Consider the following 17,452-nt stretch of genomic DNA (forward strand, 5'->3'; position numbering starts at 1 on the left):
CATTTTCAGCTACTATAGTATTCGCGCTGAGTCGTGAAGCGTGGGCTTTAAACCAATCATAGAAATATTTTGCTTGAGCTCCAACACATCGGAAAACTTCGGTACAATTCGTGGAGCCACTTCCCGAGCGCACACTTGGGGAAACGTCGAACAGCTGAACTCACCAACTATGTTGCCAAACTTTGAAGACATAGTAAACGAGTATATAAAAAAGGCATTTAAAAATTACCAATAATAACACTACACAATCATAATTACTGTAACAACTATTCTAAATGAAATGAAATGAAATCTTTGAGTTTTACGTCCCACGGTTATGCCCGTTAGGCTAAAGGAGACGGTGATTATGAGAGATGAGTGAAATGGTGGAATGAAGAAAGTGGGAGGAAACGGGAGAACCCCGAGAAAACCCACGAGCACGGTGTTTGTCCACCACAAAGTTCACTTGGCGGGGGCTGGGATCGAACCCGGGACCCCAAGCACCAGAGGTGAAAGCTCTACCACTGAGCCACCGCGCCCCCTATTCTAAAATGGAAACAATAGCACAAATAGTAACAACGAAAATATAACGCAACAAAAAGGAGAGCTCCCTCGTGGCTAAGCGGTTAGCGCACGCGCCTTTGGCGTGGGAGACCCGGGTTCGATTCCCGGCGGGAGCTCATGTGGTTCGGATTCCACGTTAATCAGTAGGTCCATGTCTCATATAGCCTCGCTGCTGAACGGGACGTTAAACTCAAAATCAACTCAACTCAACGCAACAAAAAGGAATTAACAAATGGAACTTGACGCCAATCCGACAACACTGTACTCTCGGGAGATGTTTTCCGTGTAACGCGAGAGAAGACACTGACAAAATTTGATGGGTGGGGGTCAGTGTTGGGAAGTAACGTAACGCAAGTAACGCGTTACTTTTTAAGTAACGTTTCCTAGTAACTCGTTACATCTTTTCCAAAGTAACTGTAACGGTAACGCGTTACAAATTTTTAAGTAACGTACCTAGTTTCCGTTACTTTTTTCGCGTTACTTTTCGGATGAGTAACTACAATATATGTATATATTTTTTCGGAAACAAATGTTTCTTTCCTGTAAGTGAATTTCTCAGAATGAAACAATCGAGCATGAACTACGTATGTCAGTGACCGTCAGACACACAGAGAAACAGATAAGTTCGTAGTGCCACTTGCAGTTTTTTAAAGATGAGGACAGCCTTAGGGAAATCACGTGTACTGATTGCAAACACCTGGAAGATTTTGTCGTAGATTTTGACAGCTCCAAATCAATACATTCAGTGAGTGAACTAAGAGTGCAATGATACCGGTAGTCTATTTTACTTTGATTGGTGTTGTTTTTATAAAGATGGAGAACGAAAATATTTTACTGTTCGAACATTTGAAAGATACTTCTTCTTAAAAGCTGAGGATGATGGTGGACAGAATTTAAAAGTAAAGTGTCTGAAGTGCTGCGGCAGAAAATATTTATCAACAACTAGGGTGCCATAATTAACAATTTATAGTAAGGTGTTAATATGAATAAACTGTGTTCTGATGAGCAGGTCTATTTTATTATTAGAAAATAGTTTGCTGATGGTATGTAATATTGGAGTTCTTTCAGATCAGTTTGCTTATCCTTTATAGAGTAGTGTGATGTTTCTCTACATTCTTTATTTTTAATTTTACATAACAACATTGTTATTATATAATTAGTTTAACAGAATAATAATAAGCAACCATTTTTTCTAACGTATAGGGATGAGCACGAGTCAAGCTAAAGCTCGATTCGACTCGAATTCAAGTCGAGTTTCGAGTCAAGTCAAAGCTAATATCCTCGAGCCAAGTTCCGAGCCGATTCAGTTTCGAGTCCAGTCGAGTTTGATAAATGGCTCGTTCGTTTTAAGTCGTCTTGAAATCATGCCCTGATTACGCTGGAAAACGAAAACCATGAGAAATGTAAGCTAAACAGTAATATGGAATAATTTTAGTGTTGCTCACGAGAGGGGACACGGCTCGCATCTCGTCTCGTCTCGATAGCGAGACCACAAGAGATTTTTTATAGCAAGCTCAGCTCGGCTCGGCTCAACTGAGAAGATGGCTCGAGCAGGCTCACTTGGGGTGAACCATCGGCTCGAGCTGGCTTGGTAGGGATGAGCCATTTGCTCGGTTCGACTCAACTGAGCCGAGGACTAGCCGAGTCGGTTGGGTGAGCTGTTGGCTCGGCTCACTTCTCGGTTCGGGTCGATAGTGAATGAGCTGTGAGCTGAGCTGCTCGACTCGTTGACAATTCTAAACCCGGGCCGAGCAGTTTTGAAGATATTTGGGCAGTGCCCTATAACTTTTAACAGCTTGGCTCGAGCCCGAATATTCAACCTAAACCCTCAACTCAAATTCAGAAGCTCGTGAACAATGTCCTTGACTCCTAGACTTCACGACTACCGAGGTTTTCAATCAACTAGTTTTTTAGTATTCAAATACAAACCGCCTATCTTTCTTTTTATATAGTGTTATAATAATAATAATAATAATAATAATAATAATAATAATAATAATAATAATAATAATAATAATAATAATAATAATAGCGGTAGTAATAGTAGTACGGAAAATTGAAGTCATTTTTTTTTTCACAACTTTAAAGTTTTGGACCTAAAAGTAACGCGTTAGTAACGCGTTACTTTCGAAGTAAAGTAACAGTTACTCTTTTTGGGGAAGTAACGCGTTACTAACGCGTTACATTTTAAGAGAAAGTAAAGTAACTTGTAACGCGTTACATTTTTACAAGTAACTTACCCAACACTGGTGGGGGTTGATGACTGGAACACACCCTCGCGTTCTATTGGGTGGCGAAATCGGTAGATCTAGGTCAAGCTTCATGACTCGGCGCGAGTACTATAGTAACAAAATAGAAAAATAGAAGACGTTATGTTTATTTCTCTTCTATAATTGCTTCCCCATTCAATATTTGTCAGTTTATAAATTCTGGAGCAGGGTTATTCCATGTCATCTCACCTAGAGCAATGTGATTCAATGTCTCAGATTCTCTTCAAAATTTTTTTCATACATAAATACCAATGAAATTATGCAAATTAATATTTTCCGATTTCTTGAATGAGAAATGGGCCGGGGAGAAATTTTTGAAAAATGTGAATTTGGCGCCAATTTCACTTTCCGGCACTCAGCATCATGGAACTAAAATTGCCGTAACTTCTTTGTTTTTCAAGTTATTGGGCTTATCTAGGTGTCAAATGAAAGCTTAATTTCTGCTCTTTCAGAAGATCTTAAGAAACCTTGCAAAAGGTTACACATTTAAATATTAATGGGCATAAAGTTTTTTTTTTTTTTTTTTTTTTAAACAAATTGTACCATTGCTCAAAAGCTACAACTATGAAACTTTAGACACTTTTTTTGTACATTTATCTTAACATGTACATGGTATGGTTAGAAAATAAAAAGGGTGTTTTTTTTGTATTTTTGTAATTATTATTTTTCTGTATTTTACATGTACGGAAATACTGTATACAGTTTTAAGTTTTATCACGAATTGTGTCATTGCTCGTAAGTTACACCTATGAAACTTTTGAAACTTTTTTTTATAGAACCATCTTAGCACATACATGATATGGTTAAAAACATTCTACTGGTTAGAAAATGAAGACTTTTGTTGGGTACCTTTTGAAACTATCACCTGGGAAGTTCTTCTTCCATCTCTTACAAACCAAATCAGCCCGGACTTACGCAATTGGAAGCATTTCTTTTTTCTAAAAAAAAGACATAATATCATCAGTGAAAACAGTGAGCTGTGACATTTAGGATACAACATTTTGAATGTAAATGTATGTAATTCTGATAAGTATTATCGGCATGTATGTTTATTGTTTTCATCTTTGTACATTAGTCTATTATTTCTTATTTTCGTTGATAAATTTTGTAAGAATCACTCAACCCCTTACATTGCTAGGCATATATTTTTCATTTACAAAACCACAAAATTATTACAAAAAGGCCTCCCTTTTTGTTATTTAATCATATCAACTAACTGCAAACTAACTCTATAAAAAGTTACAAAAGTTTGATAGTTGTAAGCAATGGTGCAATTGAGAAAAAAGAAAGTCATAGATAAAGTACAAAAATATAGGGCCTTATGCAGAGACGTTTTGATGAGGGATTAGTGCCATACTAAAGAGTTCGACTAACATATGTTTCCTGCAGTAGTTTGGCCTTTGGTATGCGGCTAATCATACTTCAAAACGACTCTGCATATGGCGGATAATGTTATGGTAATACCAAAACTACATATTACACCTGTTTTATTTTTAAGCATACCTAATACTTACTAAGATGATTATTTGAAAAAGTTTTAAAGTGTGACAATTGTCATTTCAGAATAGAGATTGGCAAAATTTTTCGGAATCGGAAATTTCACTTTCCGGATTTCGGAAAAATTCCGTATTTTTCCGAAATCGGAATCTTTTCGAATTCCTAAATTTTCCGATTTTATTTTCCGGAATCCGGAAAGTAAATACTCCGGAATCGGCCATCACTACTTCAGAGGAAATGCATAATCTGTTAACAACACTAAAACTATACATTTCTGTACATTTAAATACAATTAATAATAATAATAATAATAATAATAATAATAATAATAATAATAATAATAATAATAATAATAATAATTGCAAAATACCAAAAGGAACCATTTTATTTTTAACCATTCATGTATGTGCTAAAATGATTCTATAAAAAAGTTTTAAAAGTTTCATAGTTGTAATGACACAATTTGTAACGAAACCTAAAACTATCTTTCTGTGCATATATATAAAAAAAAAAAATACCAAAATCACCCTTATTTTTAAACCATATTATGTATGTGCTAAGATGATTCTATGAAAAAGTTTCAAAAGTTTCATAGTTGTAACTTACGAGCAATGATGCAATTTGTAACAAAATTTACAACTATATATTTCCGTACATAAAAAAATAATAATTATAAAAATACAAAAAAAAACAACCTTTTTATTTTTTAACTATACCATGTAGGTGTTAAGATGAACGTACAAAAACAGTTTAAAAATTTAATAGTTGTAACTTTTGAGCAATGGCTCAATTTGTAAACACCTTAAAATTTACTTTTATGCCCATTAATATTTGACAGTTGCAAGGTTTTACAAGCAACCTTTTGCTTTGAATCTTCTGCAAGAGCAGAAATTAAACTTTCATTTGACACCTAGATGAGCTCAATAATTTGAAAAATAAAGAAGTTATGGTAATTTTAGTTCCATGATGCTGAATGCCGGAAAATGAAATTGGCGCCAAATTCACATTTTTCAAAAATTTCTTCTCGGCCCATTTCTCATCCAAAAAAAATCGGTAAAAATTAATTTAGCATAATTTCATTGGTATTTATGTATGAAAAAAATTTGAAGAGAATTTGAGACATTGAAGCACGGTCGTTTTAAAATTAGGTGATTTCACATGGAATGACCCAGCATTATTGAGGAAAACTATCAATAGAATATGCATATTGTGTGGGATTGTGATTTTTTTCTGAATATTTTATATTTTTCAAGACTTTACTTTTTTACTTATTTTGCTTACTTTTGAACTTTGTTTTGACAAAATTACTTTCCTCAAATTATTTTGTCGGTATTATTAAATATAACCGATAGAACAAAAATATCGACTAATTTGATGCTATGTATTCGATAATGACCATCACTAGTATACAGAAGTTGATATGGAACGATTACGGGTAGAAGTTCACTGTAGATAATATCTTCCTTGTTCCACCAGACACACAACAGTGTCTTCTTGGGGTGAAAATCCTGTTTGGGACGTGGTGTTGCCTTTCTGTTCGGGCCGAACCATTTCTTTTTCCTTCCGAGGTTCACGTAGAGGCACAATTTCTTATTTCAGGTCACAATAAGTGAGAGAAAGGGCTAATATTGGCGACAGATGATCCACAATAGCTGATAAGCAAAGAGCTACACATGGAAAGGCATGGCTCTTGTTGTCTGCATTAAGTGAATGAGACCCACGAACGCAGTTTCTGAAATTTCCCATATGTTGAATGTGTCACACAGCAGTTGCCTCCTCTTTGCCTACTTCCGATTCTTGCGTAATTTGACATGGATGACAGTGGATCAAATTGTTCAAGATCAAAGCAAGATGGGTGGCCAAAACGCAGGGGGAAGGGGACAGAGATGTGACATCGATCAGGTAAAAATTTCTACTTCGGTACCTGTCAAACAATTTTGGTGTCATCGTTTTAGCAATGGCGCCCTCTTCTTTTCAAATTGACACTCCCTATTTCAGACTCGATTAGCCACAAATAGTGCTCACATATTACTGGTAACATATAAAGGTAACCAAGAAAGTTCTGTCGCTTTTTCAACCAATAGCTCCAAACATCGATAGGTCACCTAAGACGTACCTGGAAGATCAAAAGAATCCCCATCTGCATCGACGACCTTCTGCTAACGTTCTGGAAGGCCATATATTCCATCGCGGTAGAATTTAATGGGCCGTGAAGCGAAAAAAGTATCAAGTGCAATTTCCACCTCTGCTAGGCTTTAATCGGATGGTGCTATGTCCTGGAAGTATGGCGGATGCAATAATGTTTCCCATCTAAGGCGTAGAATGCTGTCCCGGATCATCCTAGTCACGTGGGGCTTAGAGTTGTCCTGTAATAGGAGGACCCCTTTGCTATTTAGAAATGCTGCCTCCAGAGTTTTGAGCTTTTCTTGAACACGGCTCAACTGCTGACAGTATACACTTGCATTGATACTGTGACCAGCTGGTAGCAGTTCCCGATGCACGATGCCGCGAGAAGTCCACCAAATACACAGGAGAACCTCCTTCTGGTGCAGTGCAGGTTTCGGCTGTTTGGGAACAGGTTCATGGGATGGTAAACAATCATGGCGGCGCTGTGGAGCTTCGTAAGGACCCACTTCTCCTCACATGTCAAAACTCTATCCAGAAATGGCTCCTTCTTCAGACGAGACAACAAAGAAACACAGGTGTCTGCTCGCGTTGGCTTCTGGCCCAAGTCAAATCATGAGGTACACATCAACCGAACTTGTAGTGTTTCCCAAGTTGATAGAGGTGCTGCCGAAAGATTTCTCCACTCACACTGCTTGGGTACTGTTCGCGTCAATTGCTGCCTGAAGATCTTTATTTTGAACATGTGTTGGTCTTTGGGCACGTTGTGCGTCTTCGAGTGTTTCGTCACCGTCCTTAAACTTGTTAAGCCACCTGATTCCGCGGTCCTGGGTCAGAGTCCGCGTAGTCACCACACCCTCACCAAAGGCCTGGCATATCTTGCGCCCCGCTGCAGCGGTGTTTGATCCCAGTTTGAACTCGTACAACATACACGCCCTTCTGACGCTCTGTAGAAGTCTCATGTTCACTTTGTCCTTACGCGCGTTCACGGTGTAACTGAACTGCCACAACCAGGTAGTATGTTGGATATATCCACAATAACAATTGACCTTGGCCTTATCTAATTCACATTCAACTCACGGTGTGAGGCCCAGTGGAATACAGGCCTCCACAAAAGCGACAGAACTTTCTTGGTTACCTTTATATATTCCACAACTTCCACTATTATTGATATCTGGCCAAGAGAATCCTGAAAATAAACGGCACAAATTAGTGGATCAACGCAAAACTGCGACGAACAGCCATGTTACCGACTTGAGACGTTAAAATATCTTTATTGAGTTCATAAGATGATTAGCCCAGTCAAATTATGATTTTGGTTTCCAAAAATTAGGGAAAAGCTGGAAAAGTTTTTAATTCACTTGGGGCATCCCAAGGAAAGAAAACTGTATATGCACCATTTTCTGAGTGGAGCTTTCGATGCTATGGCCAAAATTTTGGCTTTTCGAACTTTTTCCTTAGATTTTTATTTACATAACTACTACTTCCACATTATGTGTCCGAATTTGATGGTTAGTACGTCAATCTCTTCAGAATAAGGCAGGCTTTCATAAACAATATGGAGTCTGTCCGTATCACATGTGGAAAATGGGAACTTGGGGAAAATTTGGGAAATTTCTCTGCAAAAATTCCCTTTTTTGAAGTTTGGGGCTCTCTGGACCGGTCCTGGGTCAAAGTATACAAACCTAAAATAGTCTGAAAAATACACTTAAATATTAGTAAAGTTTTTGCCAAATATCGCTCCAATATCTTATATAGTAACTGGGAAAAATATTTCCATATTTTATCTCAAAGTAGTAACTATAAGAATAGTAATAGAGATAACGAGGATCTAAAATTTCTGGACCGAGTTAATATTCATACAAATTTGATGGATAGTATGTTATTCTCTTTAGAATGATGGAATTTTTAAAATCCAATATTGTTCATGTCCCTATGACGTACCAATAAAGGGCAATTTGTACAAAAATCGGGAAATTTCTGTGAAAAATATTTTTTGAGATGTAAGGTGTTATAGAGCGGCCTCAAGTAAAAGTATGCGTCTCAAATACACATTAGAAACTACGTGGGTAATACAGCTTGTGAGCTACGGAGTGTTGGTAATGTTTCTATCAAATCGTTCTAATATCTATATAATGTCGTCGTTAAAAAAATATTTCCCAAATAAAGAGTCTAGAAGAAAAATGAGGGTGCACCATTGGCAGCGTTTTGGAAAAGGCAAATAAACTTTCACGTATACTATATTTACCATTGTAGACCTGTATCTTCTGCCGTCTTTATTGAAAAACTGTCATTGTTTTTGCCCTGGTAGTATATGATATAGCAAAAGTAAAAGGCTGAGCTACCACTTGGCATAATATCTAAAAAAATTACCAAAAAATTTGAATCTTCATCGTTTTTCCTCTGAGCACTGATTCTGTTTGGAGTACAACATCTCACATTTTATAATGACTTTGTACGGATTAACGCTGACATCACTGACCACATTGTCGAAGTAGGTCGCTCTATTCTGCTACGCTCCGTCAAAATGCTTCTCACATGGTTCACTGTTCAGATGAACGAAGCTAGTAATCGTAAAATTGAAATAAATGTTTGTTAAAATGAAAAAGAAAATTAATCTTCATTAAGAAAAAGCAGTTAAAATGACGCAAACACTGGTTTAAAGAATCATATAAAGAACGATAAATACAAGTATATCAATACAAGAAACAAGAGCAATCAAATAATTCAGTACATGAATGATCAATACAACGATTTTTCTTTTTGTTCTTCGTTTGCAACAAGATGGACCGGGACTGTCCTCTTCCAAGTTTTCATGTGCTGTTTCGTTGTCTGCATCCAACCCCTCGTCCAGGAAAGGATCAAAAGTCAATCGGTCTTCGGTCTCCTCGTAGGTATTGACGTCCAATTGGATATACTCGTCTTCAGATGGGGAATTGGTGCAAGTGTGTCCTTTGCACTGTGCGCAGATGACTGAGCATTTCATCACTGCTTTGAGGCAATAACAATTTTTCTGACAACCTTTTGTACAAGTGCAAGAAATCTTATTCAGCAATTCTTAGGGTGCTGTTGGTTGGTCTGTCGTAATCGGAAGGCGATCATGTTTCGTGGTCTTCCAACCCCACTGTTCAGGATTGAGGAAGTTGTTTTTCCACATCTTCACCTGAAAGTACACTCTTAGAAAATTCTGTCGAGCAGATGCCTCAGTTGGAGGTAAACATGCCAAATTGAAATAACTTTTTGATAATGATTTATGGAAGAGTTCAAGGCGTGTCTCATTTAGTGATTTGTTACTGCCACAAGTGTATACTGTCACAATAAACTTGGATCCTGCCTCAGCAACTTGATCAGGAGTGGCGTTAGAATCCATGAACGCTTCAACTGTTTTCTGTAGGCTGGTGCTTTTCTCAAACGTTTTGATGAATTTTATTTTTCCTTGTCTGAAAAATGCAGACGTGCTATCGCAACCACTGAAGGCATGTAGGAATAAAATATTCTATGCTTCTTCAGACAACTTATAGTTACTAGGACTACACATCACAGAGTCTTGTCCATTTCCAGGTTTCAGTAAAAATATGTTGCCGTAGGATTCTGGCTGCTCCTGAACCGTCAGAAGAACCAATAGGCCGATGTTCTCCCCAACAATGAAAACAGTTCCACCCTGTTCAGCGAGATCAATTGCGCTGCTGATAATCAATGGATCTGCATCTTCAATAGCCTGCTTGACATGCAAATGTTGAGCTATCATTTAAACAATGAGCATTGATATCAAACGCTTTTTATTCTGGTCATTTATAGGAACTTCTCTTGAGACATCGTTACCGCCATAGTCTCGTCAAACATGACTGAAGATGATGGCATCTTACAAGCTCTTCGCATTCGTTCTGCTGATTTGATGCTTTTATGTGGCGGATCCTCAGGATAATCATCAAACACAATGGTAGCATTGGATCCATAATGATTCTTTACGTAGTTCACGTACTTGTGAATAATAGATGAAAATTGCTCCTTAGTATGCCACAGAACTTGGTGTAAGAGAAATCCTCCATCAATGAGGTAATCTGCATTGCTAGTATCAGTCACGCTGACTGGAATGAACAAATTATACAGAGCTGATTTAGGTGTTTTACTCATTCCGCCGTCATCGAAAAGGGATAGTGGATAAGGAGCTAATTCAAATGCGAAATATGACATCAGCTGTTCTTCTGATTTCATATGGAAAGGAATTCTTCGGAAAATCATATCTGGATTTACAGGGATCTGTTCGTAGTGGATATTGACAGCACAGCTCATGCCTCGCAGTGGCATTACTCGGTTTTTTCTTTTGAACTTCAGTTACTTGAAATCACTACCTGTAATGCTTATCATGTTAGATTTCCCAATTTCGTAAGCTTCATGGCAGTTGATGCTTTCATCCCCCAGCACTCCAGTACACATAATAGTATCTCCGAGAGGGAATGGATCATGAGCATCTGGCAAGTCACAAAATTTCTTAACAGAGTCGTCTCTCACTCTTCCTAGAACTTGTTGTATCAACGTGCTGATCTGTCGCGTTAAAAGCCACAACACATAATTCCTCTATCTGATTTGATACATTTGCAGCAGTTGGCATTGCTGCGATCCATCTTGCCAGAGTTCCGTCACTAATACCCCATCCTCGTAACAAGCCACCACATGTAGATATTGCTCTCATAAGCACCTGCTCTATGGTCATATCTGACCATATTCCTGACCAATATTTATGTGACCGTCTGATACTAAAGAAACCTTTCGCAACATATTGTTTATATTCAGTAGGTGTAAGCCGGTTTTCAAGCACCAACATATCTTGCAAGTACAACTTGCTTGCTTCTTCCTAATTGAAGTGGTCACTTGCGTAAAAATATGGTAAAATTTATCATGTCCTTTATACTTTTAAGGTGCAGTTGCCAGTTACCACTTCTTTCACCTTCAACAAAACGTTTGAGAATTGTAACCATACGAAAATACTGCACCCACAGTTTCGCTATTGGAGTATTTTGCTCTAAGTCCTGGAGTTTTTCCTTGAATATTACCATAAATGCACCCATACAAGGTTGATCCATCTGCAAATTGTCAGTCCTAAAACTTTCAAGAAGGGTCAACACTACTGAGTTCTCTTCTTCCATCACATTCATTTTAGACAGAATTTTCTTAGCCGGAGCAAGCGGAACCAAAATGTGACCCCTTAAAGCTCTAGGAGTCATGAGTCTAGAAATGCTAGGTGTCATATGAAAGACCTGGGTCTGGTGGCAGATATTATTGCATGTGCTATGAATTTTACTTTCTTCTCATGCTTCATTTCACTTCCTCGTTTTTTCCTTTGAGTTGTGATAGTGTCCAATCGAGGTCTTGTAAGTATGCTTCAATGGCGATTCCCGTGGTGTTGTTCACATAGGAATGCCAAGCTGCATGTTTGGCATTAATATCTCCTCCGATGAGGACTCGTGGGCCAAGAAGACGGAGCTTCCGAAGATCTTCAATTTCGATGGTGACTTCGAGAGAGTCCAAGGTTGCTGCTGGAAAAAGTTTATAAAGGTAGAGTGCGCTTAAGCACTATGGCCGTGCGTCCATTACGAGTTGCACAGTCAGTTCGAAGAACAGTGTAATTTCGTAATTTCCAGTTGACGGGAGGTTTGAGAAATGTTTCTTGGAGAAGTGCAAGGTCTACGTGGTACTCCGTTAGAAATTGCTGAAATTCCAGGAGTTGGGATGAGACTCCGTTGGCGCTCCAGTAGCAAATCTTGAGGTGAGTGCAAAAGGATTTAGTCGGTGCCATTATCAATAATGTCAACGATGACTTCCACAAGTGTGGTTATTTTGCCAAAGGTACCTGATGCTGTTTTGACTTTGCTGAGTCCTGCCTTGAGCTTCTGGAGAAGAGGTGAGAGGTTAAGATCCTTGAAGAGTTGCATTAATTCTTTGATAGAGGAGCCCAAACTAGAGTCTGAGGCAGTCTCAGAGGTGGAATGAGAGTTCGATTGTGTTGTTGTTGATCGTGAAGAGGATGATGACGAAGAGCGTTCTGCTGGAGTTGGTAGAGAAGGAAACTCTTTTTGCATTGATGCTGGTGGAGTTGGTAAAGGAGTCTTTACTGTCGTATTCTGCTTTTGTTTGGCTCGTCTTTGGCGTTCTAGCTCAAAGATTGTGCACCCACGGAAATTGGCTGGGTGATCTGCTGCACAATTGTCACATCAGGCGGGAGTAGATCTGGATTTCTTTGGGCATTCTTTAGTAAGGTGATCTTTTCCACATTTCAGGCATCTGGGATTAGCGTGGCAGGTGCTCTGGGAATGTCCCAGACGCTGGCGCCGATAACACTGGAGAAATTCACTTGGCTTGTAGGGTTCCACAGCGATTCTATAGCAAACAAGAGCTTTTTCTGAGTATATCTTGTGAGTGATGGAGGTTTTCTGGAATGAGGCTAAGAACAAAGAAAGTGGAATTTTTTCTTCTGAGCCTTGTTTTCTGCCTTTTAGTTGATGGACAGGACAGCTACGACAGAATATTCCAGGTTTTCCAAGTCTTTTTTGATGTTCTCCACCGGTGTATCGATGGGCAGCTTACGGATGATGACTTTTAGTAGTTGATCTTTCTTTGGTTGATCAGTGGCATATTGATAGTAATTGGTAATGCAGAAATTTTCTATTTTCTCATATGCTTCTAAGGAGTTGCAAGTGAATTGGATGAGATCACCAGGGTGATAGCCTTTAGGTTTAATTTTGCAGACGTTGCAGAGAGAGTTGGTGAAAGCGAATTTATCCTTAACACCATATACGTATATGTACTTTGGCTTGTTGGTAGTTGAAGGGATGGTGCTTGTGATGTTGAGGTAGTAATGCCAGAAGTGGATCCTTGTTCATCAGAAGATAGCGTGCTTAGTGGAGTGAATGAATTCTTCCTTGTCACTGGAGGCAAAGTGCGAGTGCTATTTCTGGGAGTGAAGGCATATTTCCCTTTCACTGGGATGAAGTTGTCAGTCGGATCGCCAATTGCGACTTCAATCCTCTAGATTTGATGTGGAAAGGCGTTGTTTTTTGTGTTTCAGAGGTGGAGAGGGAGGGTCCTCATCACCTTCATCCATGTCATAGTCTTGGGTATGCAATTGTCTTGAGTTTAGTGAAATAGGTGATACTAGCTTATTGGGTTGAGCAGCTTCGACTGCCCATTTCACATAATCAAAAGATCGAATTTCCATTATTTGTGCAAACAGCATGAAGTCTTCCTTTGATATGTTTTGTTGATGAAGATAGGATTTGACCTGTGGATGATCCTACGGTGGAAGATTGTCACAATGAGATAAAGCCATGGTATTTTGCGACTTGACGCTGAAATCGACATTGGTTTGACAATTCAGGTCCAACTTGCGTGAAGCCGAACTCTTATTTCGTACTTTTGGTCTAATTTAATAAGCGTTTCTTCTTGTTTTATCAAAACGCGAGAAAACTATTCATTACGCACGAAAATAATGCTTCAACTGACACAGAGGAATCTCCGTGATCATCTCAGCTCTTATTATGAAGTCGTTACTAGAACAAAAGAGTTTTATTCATCAATGAAAATTAAATAAATGCGAAAATTAGTATAAATGAAGAAGAAATTAGCCTTTATGGATAAGAGAAAAGCTCTTAGAAATATTTTGTTTGTTTGTTTTTTTCTGAAAAAGTGTGAAAGAATCATATTGCAAAAGAAAAGGAAAGAAAAAAAAAGAAATGGAAGGGATGTTAAACTGAAAACAGCACATCTACCGAAAGGACTAGTTACTACCAAAAGAATTTTACTCAACAATGAAAACTGAATAAAGTCGTAACTGAATAAGTATCAATAATATCTATTGAAGGTTGCAATTGTTTAATAATAATGTATGAAGTTTACAATTTTTCAAAAGTAAGTGAAACAAGTTGGTACAAGAAACAAAATTAATGTGCAACTTGAGCTTGATGTTCTTTCAAAATCCTTTTCAATTTTGGGTGGATTGTTGATAAACACGCCCTCACATTGTGTTCCGGAGTTTAACAGTTGTGACCTGTTGTTACACTTGATTGTGTTCATTGCAGAAAATCCTACTTCACTTAAATAGGATGTAGAAAAGTAAATGAGAACTTTCACAGTCTGTAGAAATAACTGGATATTCTCTCCGGAGAGAAATCCAGAATGATGCTGTCTTGCTGTGAGTACTGGAGTTTCAAACCTCGGTCATTCCTCACATCGACCAATCCACTTTGTTCCTGGATATTTAATTCTGCTGACTGTAGGATAGAAGGTGCAAAGGGGTCCCTCATCCAAGTCAACTGAAGCATAGAAAAATACTGCTCAACATTGGTGTGTATGAGGCTCCGCAGCGGCGGCTCATCCATATAGACATCCTAGGCGACTACCTAGGGCGGAATGGCAGACACTTTTTTTTACGTGCGGTTTATCAACATTAGCCAAAATGTGCGCCAGCGCCCCATATATTTGGCAAGAGGAAGTAAATGAAAAGTTGGATCACCAAAGATCGATTACTGCTCATCTAATATGGAGCGGGTGGAAATCTATCTGTCCATAGTACGTTTTCGTGATTCCACTGTTCCTTCTATGACTAAAGAGCATTATCTGAATCTGCATTATCTGAATATCCAGACTCCGGAGGCTCGTAGAAATGCCACTGACCTAAAAGTTTCTACATAAGGTAGTCAATGCAAACTTAAGGTCTGAAGCCCTACTTCAAGAATTATAGTTTTTTACACTAGTGCAAACAGAACTGATTTTTCTGTGAGAAGCTACTCCAATTAAAAATTATGTGTAAGTATACATTTTCTATTACTAGTCTAGACTAATTATTAACGTGTAAATTATTCAAAACACAAAGCTGTTTATAGTATACCTTTTAACTTTTGATTTCCTTAAACAGGCAAAAATTAGTTTTATTTGGACATAATGCATTCCAATCATGTTTTCTATGTAATCGTTTTAGTAACAATTACAACCATCTTTTGTTTTATATTTACAGTGGTCATAGACATGGTTTACATTACAATAAAATTTTAATTTCCTGTTCCTGTGGTTATATATGAGTAAAATTTTATTCCAAATGAAACAGCAATAAAAATGTTTTTAAAAATAATTTGCTTATAGATTACTTATTAATATCATAGAGAGAGGCGTTGGAAGTAAGTTTTATTTTATTTAATGCTTAAACAAATGGTAACATTGTGATGATGTGAAAATGTCAGGGGTGATAACGCTTCACTTTGGATTGGGTTTGGGAGAGAAGGAGATTATGGAAGCGAAGACATGTTTTTCGTCTAGGGTAAAAATTATCCTAGAGACACCCCTGAGGCTCCGGCAAATAAAATTGTTTCTGTAATACAATCTGCTACACAATAATGTATGTGCAATAATATATTACAATTACAGTATTCTTTTTCGTTGTGGAAGTTGACAGTAATATGAAATACAAATATACATTTTTCCTATGTTGTAATTTGGTTGCTATAGAATTAATAATTTTGTTTCGATTTGCTCGCAGCCCCTAGTTTCTCATTCGCAACACACCAGTGTGCTGCGGCACACCGGTTGGGAAACGCTGCTCTACTGAATCAATTGACACCCTAATTGTCCCTCTTAAACAATTTCCGATAAAACCCGCCCTTACAGTTTAATCTTAAATATCTCGGCATCTACTCATCAGCAAATGATGAGACCAACTTTAAAAACACTCTTTATGTTCTACTAAATCGATTGACACCTTAATTGTCTCTCTCAGATAATTTCCGACAAAACCTGCTACTCAAAGCAAACACAACAACTGTAACTTTACTAAACAAACACAGTAACTCGTTAGACATGTTGTGCCTTTTCTTCAGAAGATTGCAAAATATAATTAAATATTCAATTTTAAACTAAAATAGCATACAATCATTATCTATTGGTGTGAAGCTTATTTCAAACAGTCAAGGATTTTCTTTTATAATCATGTGAATGTTCTTAATGTATAAAGCTAACATTCTTGGAAAAGTTTTACGCATTATCTTGTACATATAATAAAGTGGTTATATTAAGAAATATCCCCTATACTATAGTACTAAAGTAAGAGAAAGTCTCTGACAGCTCGCAGTGACATTGCCACTACTCGCGTGTCAAGGTTTTTTTTCGGTGCAACTGTAGTGGCTATTTAATTAATGGTATAAGACAGACTGATCGTGGTTGGTAACAATAGTATCAAAGTAGGGGCTCCAATGTCCCACTGCATGTGGTAAGAAACGTCAGAGACAATCTCTTGTTGGCCGTCCTATAGTACATTGATTTACCATCACAAGACTCTATAAAAGGTCTGAAAATTGACGTTAAGATGTAATTTTCGTAGTCAGTAAACAAATGATGAGAATTGTTTTTACATTATTCACTTGAAAGTAATTTAATTAATTTGAAAGCTGCCGATAAGAGTACTGCGACTTCTGTAAGCTACAGAATCTGTTTATTTCCTTTTTAGTTAACAAAATAAGCATAGCAAGGGAAGAACTAGACTTTTACAAGTTACGGATTTAGTATTTAGTCAAACAGATTTTATTTTCAAAGCTTCGTTAGTATAAATAACTATGAATCTTCGATTTTGTTCTCGCAATGTACATACTACATTTTCACCAGCGTATTACTATTCTATGTTTGTCGGTTATATGCCTTTTACTTTTGTTGACAGCAGTGAGAGAGTAAATGTGAAATGGTCATGGGTTAGACTTTGTTATTTTGCTGGATTACTTATATTTTTCTTTGTTTTTTATTGGATAGAATACATCGCGAATATAAATTGGTTCCTCAAACAGGGACAGGCTACTTCAGCATATTTGACATTAGCAAACGATTTTGTTGCTTTTCATTTCCCTACTGCCTCATATTGTTTAACTGCTTGGAATTCTACTCCAATTCTTCATTTACTACAAAAGTTGAACAAATTTGATCTATATCTTGCACTAGATGTCTCTGATTATAATAAAGCTTTCTCCCGAAATATGATTCTG

This window comes from Thermobia domestica, chromosome 1, assembly GCF_964235325.1.
Source record: "Thermobia domestica chromosome 1, izTheDome1.hap1.1, whole genome shotgun sequence".
NCBI classification, from domain to species: domain Eukaryota; kingdom Metazoa; phylum Arthropoda; class Insecta; order Zygentoma; family Lepismatidae; genus Thermobia; species Thermobia domestica.